Source organism: Eucalyptus grandis, chromosome 8, assembly GCF_016545825.1.
Source record: "Eucalyptus grandis isolate ANBG69807.140 chromosome 8, ASM1654582v1, whole genome shotgun sequence".
Classification (NCBI taxonomy): domain Eukaryota; kingdom Viridiplantae; phylum Streptophyta; class Magnoliopsida; order Myrtales; family Myrtaceae; genus Eucalyptus; species Eucalyptus grandis.
This window is the reverse complement of record NC_052619.1, coordinates 69,644,491-69,660,618: the sequence shown is the minus strand read 5'-3', so window position 1 is coordinate 69,660,618 and position 16,128 is coordinate 69,644,491.

Below are 16,128 nucleotides of genomic sequence, written 5' to 3'. Positions count from 1 at the left end.
AAGAACGTCAAAACCTACAGTATGAAGAGATTAAATGTTCTGCATTTGAAGAACGTCAGAACCAGTATTATTGGAAGACATCAGACGTTCGTGGTGGTGGAAAATTCCAAGAATGTTAAAACCGGTGTTACCAAAGGTGTCGGACGTTTGTGGTTAGAGTCTGAAGAATGTAAGGAATGTCAAAACCAAATTTAGAGCACGGTATAAGGTTAATATGATTAGCCTCTTTATATCTTATATGTGTTTTTATTAAAATGCATGAAAATGTTATGGAAGCATGTGTCTAAGAGTTTTTACTTCCGCTGCGATCAAATTTTGATCTTAATTTTTCCGCTGCGATCAAATTTTGATCTTAATTTACTTATGCACATATGCTTGTTTATTGAAACAAACACCAACAGCAACATCATGGATCACCTCGAACGTCTTTTGCTGCACGCTTCCGTAGATGACGATGTGGGTGTCATGGCTGTTATGCACGAATGTGAGGCAAACCCATGAATTGCTTATGGGGTACAGTATGCCGCCACGATCCAAGTCCACGAACGCGCCTTCCCTAAAGGTGAACCTTATCTTTGGTATGACGACCGACTTTGTGTTGCGGAGATCATAGCAAGTGTCAAGGATTTCGAAGCTCTTTGCCCTCTTGTACCTTGCCATCTCCTTCTGGAAAGTTGTCCTCATGGCACAGTATGTTGTCGGGGGTAGTTGAGTGATGATGGTCCCTGTTGGTAGTTTGTTTATAAAACAAATGAAGAGGTGCATTGTCCCACATCGTTGAGATGTAAGTGCGCACGTGGACGAGATTTGGCACTAACCAACGATCAATTATTTTTATTTATTGAAAATTCAAATTTATTTGTATAAAAATTAACTATAAATCTTGTTAAAACATTGCGATTATTCACGAAAAGTTACGATTATTTTTATTTATTATTTCTTTAATTTCGAATTTTTTATGTATTTTCAACGTAACCTTTAAGACGTACTTGTTTATTTTGCAACCTATCGCGAAAGGTTGCCTTTGTTCTTTTTGCAACCTTTTGAAGAGTTGCCTCTATTCGAAAGACAAATATAAGTACGTTTGTTTTGAGATTGCTAAATTAATGTCTTGAGTTTGAATTTGGATAACGATTTGTTAAATCGAATTTGTTGATAAAGATTTCCCAAGTAGATTTCAAATTGGATGGAGAAGTTTTGTTGGACTCCATTAAGGTTTACAAAAGAGGAAATAAAATAGAATTAAAAAAAAAAGGAGCAAAATTTCTTCTTTATGTGTAGGAGGCAAATTAGGTCATCTACGTGGGGCCCAAAGTTAAAGTCTTGACTTTGGGTACACAATATATATAATAAAGGAAAAAGGAAGAAAAAGGAAGGGTTCTTCAACTTACTTGCAGCTTCCCACTTCCCATTGAAGAAAGAAGCACGTGGTGGGGTCCAGAGTCAAAGTTGTTGACTTTGGGCACACATATAAAACATAACCCGTTTTTTCCAAGGGTGCGGTTGAAACCCTATGCCAATGCTAGTATCATCATATCACATAACCATTCGAAACACATTCGCCTTCGGACACTTTGTGAAAAATTCGAGAACAAAATAGCCCGATTTTTACAATGCACGGTTCAGGTAATTTTTTTGAAATAAATACTAAATGGACTCAGAAAATTATGAAATTTTGACACGTTATCAATGAGATCTAAAGGAACAAGTTTCATGAAAACACCAAGTCAAATTCCATACGTATCGAGAGTAAAAATTTCGGTATTTCTTGCTGACGTTCTGTAAAATTTCCAGATTTAGCATTTTCATAGAAAAATCATTTCATCAATCAAATCTTGTCCATTTACCCTAAATTTTTTATATGTTATACCTACAGATGTACTCTCCAACTTTCATTAAGAAATTGAAGTCAAATTTTGGCTAGAAAATTACAGAAAAATCAAAAAGTCACCGAGGGTCACACTGTCCTTTACAAAACAGCCCACTAATCTAACGAGAATTTCTCCTGCTCCTTGAATTTCGACCTCCAACATCCACAATCAAATGTATACAAGTGTATCACACTATAACACAGCCTTATCACTTCCAAAATCCTTCATAGTAAGATCTTTAAACTCTTGTTCCATCTCAAAATTTGAAATCCACAATGCATGTCCTGTTTTTACCTAGTTTTCTTGATCTAGCTTCATCTTACATGTCCAAAATCCAACATGCAGCTCTAAAATTCCACCTTTCTCACATCTACCAAGTCTCACTAGATAATAACAGTAAGCAAAATGTAGATTGAAGAACTTCTACTTGTCTCAAGTCCTACGACTTAACAACTAGGGAGTTCGGTTCGGTGATGCGGCTCGACGGCGTGAGGTGAGACGCTGCTAAAGCGAATAGCGGCGGCAAAGGAGGTTGATGGCTAACGGTGAGGAGCGAGCAAGATGGCGCCCAGATTTGGATTGGAAATTTTCTGGGTTTTGGACTAAGAAGAGGGTCGATGGTGGTGGAGTGAGGAAGCGATTTCTCTCTCTCTCTTTGGTGCACTTGCTGCTAGAAATGGAGGAGAAGTGCGCACCTAGAGAGAGAGCTGGACGTCGAGGGAAACCCGCGATCTCTCTTCCGTCGCTGTTTTGTTGACAACACCTGTCAACAATTTGCTTGAGTTTCTGTGGCTTCTCCAGCGAAGGACAGGTGGAGTATCGTGGCCTTCATCCAAGCCTCCTATCGCCAGCGCAAAGAGCATTTGAGGCGTGGCTTCAGCTCATCAAGACCCTTGGCGTGGCTTCTTCGACCGAAGAGAAGCCAGGTTTTGGGCAATGCACTTGCCAGCTCCCCCCGTTCATGCAACGTACGTGGCAGCCTGGTCAACACTCTTCCAATTGTTGACCCGCGAAAAGAAAGGTCGTGCATAGCTGCTGCATAGGTCAAACGTTTTCCATTTGCTAACCAACGAAAAGTAAAAAGAACTGTGCATGGATAATTGGGGTCAGCGTCTTTAACGGTTGCATGGAGGAGATGGGCAACTTAATGTGGTTGTATGCGTGGGTATTCAAGGAGAAAAATTGTGTACGAAGTTGTGTTGGTCCGCGGTCCTTTACGGGGAACGATTGGGAGGTCTTCAACAATTTCCGTCGTAAACTTTCACGTACACATGGCCATTGCGGGCTACGAGCCTTCAGCTCGGTCAATTGCGAGGCCGCTTAGGGTTAATATCAGACGTGTGCATGGCCGTGCATGATCAATTTTCTCCGAAAGTTGATGTTTCGAACGACGGGTGGTGATGAAACGATGACCTAATGCAATACCGACGATGACGATGACGAAATAGTGTCCGCAAATGGTGCCAATAGTACGGTTCAACGACACTTTCGTCGATTCGTGACGAGCCGTTACTTATTCGTGGTCTGACGAAAACCCGGATGCCACACTAGGACTATGTATCGTCGACCATTTCATTTTTAATAGCACATGCGGAAAGCGATTATAAATCCCCGACAATAAAAACGATGGGATAAAAAAGCAAAGCTATAATTTCCATATTGAAATTCACAACCATATTTTTATACAGAGCATAACTCAAGGTACTTCACAAGACTATTCATAATTTTCTGGTCTCACACTATTCACATTTAGACAGGATTCACAAAAAGAGGATCGGATCTCAGTCCTCATCCAGGTCGTACTCAGGATCATCCTGATACTCTTCTAACTCTTCTTCACTAAGATAACATCCTTCAAGCTCTTCATCTTTTACCAACTCACCGTCCTCTTCTGGTTCCTTCTTTACGGGCTCATCTATGAGCCTGAAATGTTGTCCCACAACCGGGATGAGACTATGTCTCAACAAGTTCTACCCCCTAAGACTCGATTAGTAAACCAATACGCCATACGGGTTGCCTATGCACACACGGGTCAGAGGACTTACCTTGGCCTTAGATTCCACTTGCATATTAGCATAGTTCAATAGGTACCCAAGCAATCACAACAGATCGAAACATCAATCAATCGACCTAGTTGATTACATGTCAATCAGACCATTCATCGGTCATTTCAATTCAATCAATCAATTCACAACAAACGGATCAAATCATTGATCAATCGACATAGTCGATTACATATCGATTGGATCATTTCTAGGTCATTTTACTTCTCAATATAAAACATCCCATTGTATACTTAGTCACAAAGCTCCATTAATGCTCTCGGGCGTTGTTTTCGCCAAGGTGATGTAAGTCGCAAACAGTCTATGTGCGTTCTTTTAAGGCGTTTCTGATGATATCCTTATATATTATTGCTCCCCAAAGCGATGTCTAAATTTGCTCACTTGAAGCTGCTAATAACATTTGCTCACCCAAGCTGCTAAATGACATGTGCTCGCCGAAGCTGATATCTAAAATGCTCATCGAAGCTGCTAAATGACATTATTGCCTGCCATTGCTCACCGAAGTTGCTACAGATCTATAATGGTATTAATGCTCCCCGAAGCCGTTATAGATCTATATTGTTCATCTAAGCTGAAATGATACTTAAAGCCCACTCTCGGTATCAACACCCGACACCCAGTATTTTCTAATTAAAATACCTATATATCACAATTATCACTCAATTCAACAATACAAGTATTCAATTGCATAAACTAAACACACCATTGCAATCAGCACGAAATTTCGATCATTGGCTATCCTAGCCTAATTTCTGAAAATTAATTAATTTATTAATTTTGAAAATTAATAAATAAATACTAAAAATCCAATTTAGGCCCGTAATACTTAATTGAAGCCCAATAAGGGTTGGGAAAAATCCCGAGAAGCATTCATTAAATAATATAGGCAATTCTCTAGCTAAGTACACTAACCACTTAACTAATATGCAATGCAATTAGCTAATAATCACTAATCCATGCTAATCTAACCACCTAATTGCACTTAATTAAATCTAATCAATCCTTAAGCATCATTAGTCTACTAAGCAAGGATTAGTGAGATTACTCACTTGAGCAAAGCGAAGACCGAATCACCGCAATGGCGACGCGACGGCGGCTGAAATCCAAACTTTCGGCGGTGTCGGCGGACACTCGAGCCGGGCTTACAAGCCTTGCAGGCCCACAAAAAAAGCTAGGCTTGGGCCAAACTTGGGTCGACTTGCTTCGCGGGCTTGGGCTCCTTCGCGAACCTCAATACTGGGCTGACTTTGGCTGAATTCTTGGGCCGAAGTTGGGTCGAATCCCAATGGGCTGAACCGCGGGCTTGGCTTGCGGTAGAGAGGAAACCGGCGACTTCAACGATGAAAACGGGTCGATTGGAGCTCCGGCGAGGGATTGGCCGGCAACCAATGGCTCTCGGGGGTTAAGGGGGTCTTGTAGGTGGATGGAATGGCCAAAGGAATGGTCGGAATGGAAGAAAAATGAAGAAAATCGTGAAACAGTGCAGGCGGGCAAGGGACTGACGGACCAGTGACTGGTGGCTTGAGACGGCCGTACGGGACAGCCGGCGGCTCCTTTTGGGACGAGGTTAGGCTCGTTGGAACGGTTTGGATGTCATTGTCATGGTGATATGTGGCTCGTTCGCTGGTTCATCCGAGAAGTCCACTTTTACTTGGATCTTTGGCGAGAGGTCGGGGCGTAAAACCGGTGGTGGTGCGGGTGAAGGCGTGCGAAGGCTGCGGCTCCTTCTGCCGGTCTTCTTGCTGGCTTGAGGGATTCGAAAATGAAGAGGAGAGGGTCTTGGATGGTGGAAATTAGAGAGAAATGGAGAGGATAGAGATGAGGGGAGAGAGAGAGAGAGAGAGAGAGAGAGAGAGAGAGAGAGAGAGGATGGGGAGAAGTGAGGGATGGAGGGCTCCGCTTGCTTGATATTTCCACATATTGCTCCAAGATTCAACCTCAACCAAAGTATCATTCCTTGGCCTTTACTTGGCACACCCACACTCCACACAACCTTCCCAATGGTCCAAATTTGGCTAGGGTATGGGGGATTACGAATTTTGAAGAATAAAGCTTCAATTGGCAATAATCCTTCTTGATTCTCTCTAAATCGGCTCTCATAAAATCAATTGATGTCTCATTTATTAAATTGATAATTTTGCTCGTCCAAGAATCCCTCATGCTTCTCAATTTCGCGATCAAAAACCGTTTTTGGCATTTTCTGCACAAAAATGACCCGGCGACGATTTTTTCCCAAAAAGTCTCGGTTGTGAGAAAAATCTTTTGAGATTGAGTCGAAACTCCTAGAATTTATTGTGACATGATAGAAACTTCAATTTCTGAAATTGGACTTGAATTCACAGTTAATTTAAACTTGGCCCGTTTTAGCGTAATCTAAACTCTTTGGATAACTTTCGGGCATTTTTAGCACAAATGGCCCGTGGTCGATTTTATTCGAGCTACAATGAACCCACTCGATTCATTGGCGACTCTTGGTTGTCGTGAAAATCTCGAGGACTCAAATATGGACATAGGGTTCCAAAACAATAGGAAAATCAGTCTAGTGTCAGTCGACGAGAATTTTCCAATTTAGTGGTGTCACCCACGATTAACCACACATCTCAGTCGAACCAGCCTATCTCTGATTTCGAATTGATTTTATATTATACTATATTGACTCTAAAGATGAGCACGGTCGAGAAGCTGATTCCTAGTCGAATTCTCAAGTTTATTTGCCTTAAAATCCTTAATGGTTTCCCCAGATAATCTAGTTATTTCTAGAGTGATCGGTTCGAGAACAACCCTATAGGCGTGTCAATGAAATGCCCGATTTACTCAAGTAGAAAACAAGATTGAAAATCTGGGATGTCACACTCGATGTGCACGTTGCGGAACTCTTTTATATCATTTGTTTGATTTTCGTGTTCGTCCAATCCTTTATTTAAATCTCTAAATCATATTTCATGCAATTGATATGTGAAAAGTAAGGATGCGCATGGTAACGCTTTTACTCGGGAACAGTTTCTTTTCGAAATAGTTCTTTTCTATTTCTACTCCGGAGAACAATTTTTGAGTAAAATAATGTGTTCGGTAACTACACAATATTCATATTCTTGAAATAGAAAAAGAATAAAAATGTGTTTGGTATGATTTTTATTTTTGTATTTATTTATTTTTATTCTTAGTCACGAACCACCGGTGTCTCGCGCCGCCCGTGGCTGCGACCACCGGCGATGATGGCGGTCGGGCGACGGCGACCGCGGTTGGTGGCGATCGTCGATGGTCGGGGGTGGCTAGTGGGTTGTGGGCGGCAGCGGCGACGATTAGGTGGTGGTGGTAGTTAGTGGCAGTCGGTCGGAGGTGGCCGGCGGTTGGTAGGAGGCCACCCAAGGCTGCGGCAAGCAAGAAGAACAAAAGAAAAAAAAAAAGAAAAGAAAAAATTGACTTATTTCTAAAAATTGTTTAACGAGAAGCTACTTTTTGTTTGTTTGTTCCAAATCTATTTTTTTTTTCGGGGACAAAAGTATAGAATTTGAGAGAAATAGAAACGTTATCATGCGGGTCCTAAATAACTCATCCCGCATAATTGATTAAAATTATTATTTCACATGAAAATAAAGCCTTTCGCTCCCTAATATGTCCTCTTCGGCCTAATTCCCTTTAAAAAAAAAACAACCTTTAGGTCGAGTTTTAATTATGATCTAAACTCGTAAAACGTCACTAGCCTTTACCCCATACTCAAATATGACCAATATTAACTTTCTGTCCAATGTAAGGTCTAATGTGTCAATTCCCAGTCACTTAGAAATTTTGGGCCCTTATATTTGGGTTCCGAGAGAATCTATAGATTCACGGTTCCTTGCTTTAATTTATTGATTAATTATAAAAGGTGATGAAATTAATATTTTGGAAAAAAAAATGGAAAATATTTGGACATAATCAACAATTTCATTTGTTTCGCGAAAAAAAGAATTATTTGAAAAATACTTTCGTAAAATCTATAAAATGTTTTCATTATCAAAAGAAAATTGTTTATACATTTTCAAGGGCAATGAATTTTTTTAATTAATTTTTATAAGTGAGATATGCAATTATTTTCATAAAAATAAATTTTAAATGATTTATATTTTACAAAACAAACGGAATGTATGTATAAAAAGGGAAATGAATATAAGAAGGCTCTGCGTCAAGCTCAAGCGTGTGCTCCACTGAAGGAGAATCTATTGGGCTTGATCGTAGGAGCAATGAAGTAGGCCGGCCCACCTTGTCTACCTCCTTCGATACTCCCCCTTTCTTGAACAACTTTTCTCGTTCGATGACCCATTGATTTTGATCAATTGCCTCAAAAGCCCATTCAAAGTTTAGACCCATAGGCAAAGAGCCATCAAAATGAATGTAAGCATTGTTCTGTCACGAAGAATAAATGATTTTAAAAATATTTTCTTAAGAACAATTGCTTGCAAATAATAAACGAATGAAAAATATTTCAATATCCATGAAAATGTTTAAATATGTATTGTTGTCCATGATAAAGCAATTTTCCTTTGACTAATCATTTTGAGCAATAATTTTAGAAAAATATTTTATAAGTTATTTATTTTCCGTAAGAATTTCACTAAAAATAACTTTTGCGAAAAAAATCAATTTTTTTGACGGTTGATTCACAAAAATAAACTAGCCATTGAAAAAGTACATTCATAAGTGGAGATTTTTTTTTTCAAGAGAGGAGATTATTTTCCCTCATTTTTCTTTCACCTGAACTTTTTTTGGACCATTCTTTCACCTGAACTAAGCATGTTCTTCTTGCACTCTTTTTATTATTATTTTATTTCTTATTAAAAAATAAATTTTTTAATTATTGTTTATTTTATTTTATTTCTTTTTCATTTTCCTTCTTCTTCTTTGGCCGATTGCCAATTGAGAGATGAGCTTGCCCAAAGCCAACGAGGCTTGGGCTCGGCAATCTAGTGAGACTTGACCTTACCAGATCTGGCAAGGTGGAGCCTCACCCGAGGCTAGCTCAACTTGATTTGCCTAAATCTGGTGAGCTTGAGTCATACCAGCCATGGGCGAGCTCATCCCTCACCTGTGGCCGATCGTCGCCTGTTACCATGGTTGGTGATTGATTGAGGAAAAAGGAAAAAGAAAAAGAAATAAATAATTTAAAAATTCGAATCTTTTGGTAATTCACTTTTGAAAAATCAAATCATATTTTTCATACCAAATAGCTGAAAATATTTCATTTTTAGATTTCAATCAAATATTAAAAAATATTATTATTTTCCTGGTAAACATTTTTTAGAAATGTCATGATTTTTCACCAAATAGATGAAGTCTAAGATCTATTCAAACTCTACGGACAAGTGATGTGGATACTCTCGTGCCTTTTCTTACATGTATGACCGGAACAGAGAACAACACGTGGGATTGCTTATGAACGGGGATCCCTATGTGAATCTAGGGCGGCCTTAACTTTGATGCTGCATCAAAAAGTCGAACTCAAAAGTCTAAACTATAAGGCCCATTGAAACTCTACAGACCAGCTATTCGTGTACTTTTTATATTCTACACTCCTAGCTGATATACATGCAGACATAGATAAGGCTAATTCGTCCCGAAAGCATCTCTCGCCCAACGTCAATCGGCAGGTGCATGCGACATGCACGAAAATTCCACATGTCCGGTTCAAAAGGCGCCAACTTCTCTGTGTCTAGACGGGCTTAAGTGAATTCCTTTCAACCCTAGTGATGAGCTGACATATAATTAGTAAAGTAATTCAGGTTTCGGTCCTATCCACATCGAGTTGCGTATCTTAATTATTTTTCTGCCCCTTTTGTACGTAAGAAATCTATGATGGTTGGAAAAAAAGAAGCAAAAAACGGCTTTGAAAGGAATAAAGCTAGAAAATGACAAACATCGGTGTGATTAATTAGTTGGGGATCAAGGAAGATAGTCAACAGTCAAACATTGGAACGCTACCTTGTCTCAGTGCCGCATTCGGAGTGAAGGAAGTCTCTGGCGGCTGACGTCTACTTTTTTTAGAAATGATGTTTGATGACTAGTCAAAAATCTAGAAATATGGATAGAGCCGGTAACTAGTTGTAGGCGCTTTAATTTAGTGATAATTGGAAAGTCACCATAATTAAAGTGAAGAGCCCCTTTTCTTATAATCAGTAATTGCGAAAACAATGTTATTCAGGATATACTAGCTGATACAGTTGCATAATTTATGACCATGTGACTTATAAAAGTATCATTATATGTTTGAGTTGTGAATTGAAAGGGAATGATATGGTTTATCATCAGATATCGCTCTCAAATCATGGACAAATTGAGTAAAACGTGCTCTACATAACGAAATGTTGTTTCAATAAAATATCTCGCAGTCGTGTGATCCCTTTCATTCTTCAAGAGAGCATGTTGTTTGATCAATGCTTTTCTTGTATGACCTGATAATATGAGACTATGAACTAATTAGGTGCTACTGTTTTGTGCTTAATGAATTAGTGATAAATGCACATAACTCGAAATGAGGAAATGCTTCATTTATTGATAATTTTATGTACTTTCCACTTTCGCTGTGGCAACACTCGAAAGCTAAACCCTTCTATTAACAGCTGAAAATTCCTCCATTTGCCATTTTGTTTTATGACGAGTGACTATATGAGCAAGAGAGTTTTCGACGGTCAAAGCAAAGTAAAAGTACTTGGATAGACGTTACGTCAAAATTGGAAAGTTCCCACTAAATTTAAATACTATTGTTGTTGTGAAAATGGCGAGAACCACCAAATTCAACGATCGCGGATGCCTGAGACAAGCAAACTTGAGATAATTTGCATGCTCCGAAAGAACCCGGTTATCTTCTTTAAAACTTCCGATTAGTGTGCGTCGCACTACTCGGACAAAAATATGTCGAGAATTGTCAAACCAGCGTAGAGAATATGAGAAGAGAGTATTACTTATGGTGTTCTCAATGCATGGAACATGGAAGAGAAGAATAAGAGAACGGCTAGCAAAATTATACACCGTAACAACTAAAAGATCAAATAAGAAACGACTGGCTATGACAAGTTTGACTAAGGGCCAAGGTATGGTACGAATACTTTGATTCACTCATACATTGGTTTCTCGAGATAAGGCCAAGGCCATGAGACAAAATTGAAAATTTTGATAATGGATCACGCCTCATGTAAACCTGATACATTTTTCTCATTGTTATCAATTTAATAAAGTAAATCTACTTTTAAATACAAATAAGAGAGTGCAAAGAAAACAAACGGGCATTTGGAAATACGTAATACAACAATTATTAGTATTAGGCGAAACCCAAAAGGAGGTGAATCGGACCGAAAGAGACTCGATTGATTGATCATTAAAAATGAGAAACTCGATCCCTCTTCATGAATATCGGGGCCATTGCAGGGGAGATGGGATGCAAATTCTTTGATTGATTGCGATAGCAACAATTACTATAATCAAATTTCGTTCTGCTGTTGTCATGGCACATGGGGAAAAGTATCAGCCGACATTTTCTCTCAAAGTTTCGCTTATGATAATTGCGACTTTTGACCATCCTTTGAAAAAAAAAATTCCTCCTCTTTGACTACACATATTTTGGTGAGCTACGCACAAATTTATCAATTGTTTCTCTCTATCTCGCTCCCTCCGGCGTACAAAATTGAAGGTTTCAACTGGGTTTTCAGCGTGAGAATTTGACCAAGAATTTTCGTGCTCGGACGAATTTTGGAGATTCGCATAAGATCCGACATTGAAGATAGCATCCCACTGAGGGATTGTAGTCAAACCTGAAGAGTGGAAGATTTTTTCGGCCATTGAATGGGCTCATCACTAGCTTGACAATACCGGATGGTGAAGAGATTTAAGTTTAGTATATTCATTAGGGTAGCGTCATTTGCAATGTTTCATTTTATTTTGACCGTCGTATGATAAATAATACAATATGCATCATAGTAATGCGGTAATGATCAGCTCTTTCAAAGAAAATCAAGTGCTCAAAAGAAAAATTGGATATAATCGCACAAGGTGGCCATCATTTGGGGTCAAGTGTTGCCTTATGAATCACTTAGAGAGAGAGAGAGAGAGAGAATTGAAAGGATGGAGACGAGAAAGTGACAAATGTGCGAGGAATGGTTTTTGCAAACAAAGATGCGATGGCTTTGTTTGATACTTGGAATATAATATGGCTGATTGGAGAAATTTCCAGCGGACTTTTCCATCCAAATTCTTTTGGGCTGGTTTATGGACAATGAAATCTTTCATTTTAGTGTTATCAAAAGTGATAGCTTAGGTCAATTTTGGCCCAACATTTTTAGTTTACTATTTTTCCATATGGGCACGACTTTTCTTGTATACTATTGCGCTTCTAATAGCCACCAAGGAATAACTCGAGCACAACCTCCGTACTTTTGGCAATTTCTTGTCTACCCTGTTATTATTATTATTGCATAAAGATGAGCGTTAAGAGATTGAAATATAATTTGTGTGCTCAAAAAACGAATGGATTTTTTTTTTTGGTCGAAAAATGTATGGATTGACTGGCCGACAACTTCACTAAACTTAACCCATCATACAAGCATAATTTTATTATTCTTTGTCGAAAATACCGATAATAGGAGTTTTTGTTTTAAATTTATTTCAGATAGAAGAAGTTAGTAGTTAAAAAAAAATACAAATAAACCTTGACAAGTTACTCAAATAAAAGTTGGTAATGCAAGAGTATATGGTAACTTAAATAAAGAAATGGACAGAAATAAACTTTGGTAACCGTTAATAGAAGTTGGTAACTTAAAGAAGGAATTGGTAGGTTTAAATAGTCCTTAAGTAAATCAAATAACAGTGGTAACTTATTAGAAAAAGTTAGTAAATTTAGAGGGAAAAAACAAAAAGAATTAGTTAGCAACTCAAGTGAGAGTTGGTAAACCAAAATTAGTCGATTGAATAATGGAGAAAAGATGGTAAATCATACAAATAAAAATTATTAAGTTCCCATAAGGTTTGATAAATTGAATGTGCCTATAAGAAAGATAAATAAAAATTAGAAAGTTATAACAACAATCGATAAACAGAAAAGCCAAATAAAAGTTGAGGAAAACTTAAATGAGAATTGGTAACTCAAATTGAGATGATAATTTAATCAGAAGGGAACTTAATAATTGTCCAAATAGAGATTTTAAAATTCAAATAAGAGTCCGCAAATATAAGTTAGATGAGAAAGACAATAAAAAATTGATAAGAAAAGTCGCAAATTTGTAAAATATGGAAAGGAATTGGTAATTTCATAAGTGCCAAAAAGTTGTCATTATACTTGGATCGGTGAATTGATAAATATTTTCGCTAGCACTTTTCTTTTTTACGATTTACATACTTCTTTAGATATCTACTGGTATGGAATGATATATTACAAAGAAAATGCTACGACATTTATTCCAATATATTTGAAGCCTAACATTGCTGGTCAATGCTTGGGGAAACACCATCAATATGACTACAAGAGTTTTGATCACCAAAGTAACTTTTGACACTCTCTGCCTTCACTCGAGCATCGGCAAGACTTCGAGAGCTAGCGGCGGCCCCCGCTCCCAAGGTAAAATTTTTCTCTTATTATAAGAGGAAAAAAATTCAAAAAAATAAAATCATATGTGATATAGAATTGAAAAAAAAAATTATTCCTTCCTTTTTAGTCTTGAATTTTCAGTCCGTCATTGCATTCGAATCTGTCCATGCATATACGTAGAAAATAAAATTATTGAGCTCTAATTATTTTGTGAAAATGGATTATTTAAGAGATATTTTGCTTATATAACTTATAAAAGAATGAATAAATTTATATACCTTATAAAAAGAATGAATAAATTTATTTAATTGTCCACGAAAATATTTAAACATAAATTATTGTTGATAATAAAATATATTCCATTGATTTATTTTTTCAATCGATATAAACAAACATTTTTGGTGAATATTTTCTATGTCATTCATTTATCCAAAATAAGCAGAATCTTACTTTTACAGTTAATTCGTTTCCCGTAGAATATGCCTTTAATTTCTTGGTCTTTTGGCTTAAATATGTTTAGTGGTTTGGGTTGGTGTAATCAGTCCCTATCCCTAGTTTAAAAAAATAAAAAAATAAAAAATCTTTGATTTTATATACCAAATGAAGATCACAAGAATAGTCAAATCAGCGCCATTTAATTTATTGGAAGAGATACCGACAAAAAAAATATTATAAGAAGTAAAATCCGAAATTCTTGGATTCAACGAAGGACTATTGTCTCCATTACTCAAACCTATTTCTCGTAAGGTGTGGATAATGACTTCATTATTTTATTTATTTCTCCTAGGGACGTACAAAAGAACCGCCCAAATTGGAAACTATTCCAATTTTTGAATTCTAAAAGTGGAATTTGTGTCTAGGTGGTCTAGTTATGGGTTTTAAGGCAAAATTGAACCAAATTAGACTGGACCTGACTAACTACTTATACTTTTTTGAAAAATATATATATATATTTCTCAAGAAAAATAAATGGTTAATACCCTGAAAAACCCCAAACTGGTACACTTGTGACAAATTTACCTCAAATTATTTTTTTGACCATAAAAAACTCAAAACTGGTAAACTTGTGACAAATTTACCCCGACTGACTATAAAAAACCCTAAACTGGTACATTTATGACAAATTTACCCCCAAACTAATTTATCCGACTATAAAAAACCCTAAAATGGTAATTTTTTGTTAAATATACCCTATGCTAAATTGGATTAATACCACAAAAAAATCATAAAAATTGTAAACTGTGATAAACGGAGCGTAAAATCCTAAATTGATATACCGGATAACTGTCACGTGTTATTTAACTTAATAATTTGAGAATAAAATTTAACGAAAACCAGTATAGGGTAAATTTGTCACAAATGTACCAGTTTGGGGTAAATTTGTCAAAGGTATACCAGTTTTGGGTTTTTGGTGGTCAAAAAAATAGTTTGGGGGTGAATTTGTCACAAGTGTACTAGTTTGGGATTTTTTAGGGTATTAACCCAAAAATAAAAGTGACTAGTTATTACTGTCACAAAGTAGCTAGCAGAAATTGCTGACCCACGTCGATTTGAGAGCACTTTGCGTATGTCCTGCATGCTATTTGTCCAACCCAATTTGATCTTTCTTCATGGTTATTATTGTTACAAGAAATCATCTACCAAGGGTTCCATGTTTTAATTTCTTGAGGCATTAGAAATTGGGTTACAAGTTCAATTTATTGAGTGATCCGACAATAGTAATTTTATAAACCAATCTAGCAATTCGATGTTAGATGTATCTTTAGCATTATTTGTTCAATCATATAACTTATTCCAATATTCAAATCAGTAATTTAGAGAAAAAAACACATTGGAAATCCACAAATGATTAGATATTTCGTTATTTCTTGAAATGTGATTGATCTTATCTGTTTCTATGGTGGCTGATTGTAAACTCCGTTCTCCAACAAAGTTCACATACTTATGCAATGGAATTGTCAATGGTCCATGATCTGACTTTCAACAGGTGCATCAACAAACTTGTCGCATGATTTGATGGGTATGGTAACATTCGTTCTCTTAAAAATACAAATGCCCTGTAATCTATAGATTGTCCTATGATATGACCCTATGCTTTTTTACATGTTGCCCGAGCAATATGTAGGACCCTCATCCCATCTAAATGAGGTTATGATTTTGGAAGAGAAGAAGAGAAATATGTGAATGTCAACACACCACAATTAAATGAAATAAATGGGGTCATCGATCTAGCTGCGATAATAGACAAAAGTTTTGTCTAGACATGTGGATCCCTAGAGTGCCATAACTTGGCGAGAAATTGACATTTAAGTGTCATAACTTACGAAATGTACACTTTAAGTGCCAAAATCGGAGTAAAATGGATTACTTGAGTACTAATCCGGCAAAAATGCTGATGTGTCAATTTTCCGGCGAAACAAGTGTAAAACGGCGTCCTTTTGGTGTGATGTGGTAAAAAAATTAATATAAAATTAATTTAATTTAATTTAAAACTAAATTTATTTAAAAAATTTAAAAAAATTTAGAAAATTTTTTAAAAAAATTATATTAAGTTTTTTTCTAAATTTTAAAAAATTAAAAAAAAAAAAAAAATAAAAGGGAGGCGGACCCCACCAACCCTCCCCCATCTTTTGGCGACGGC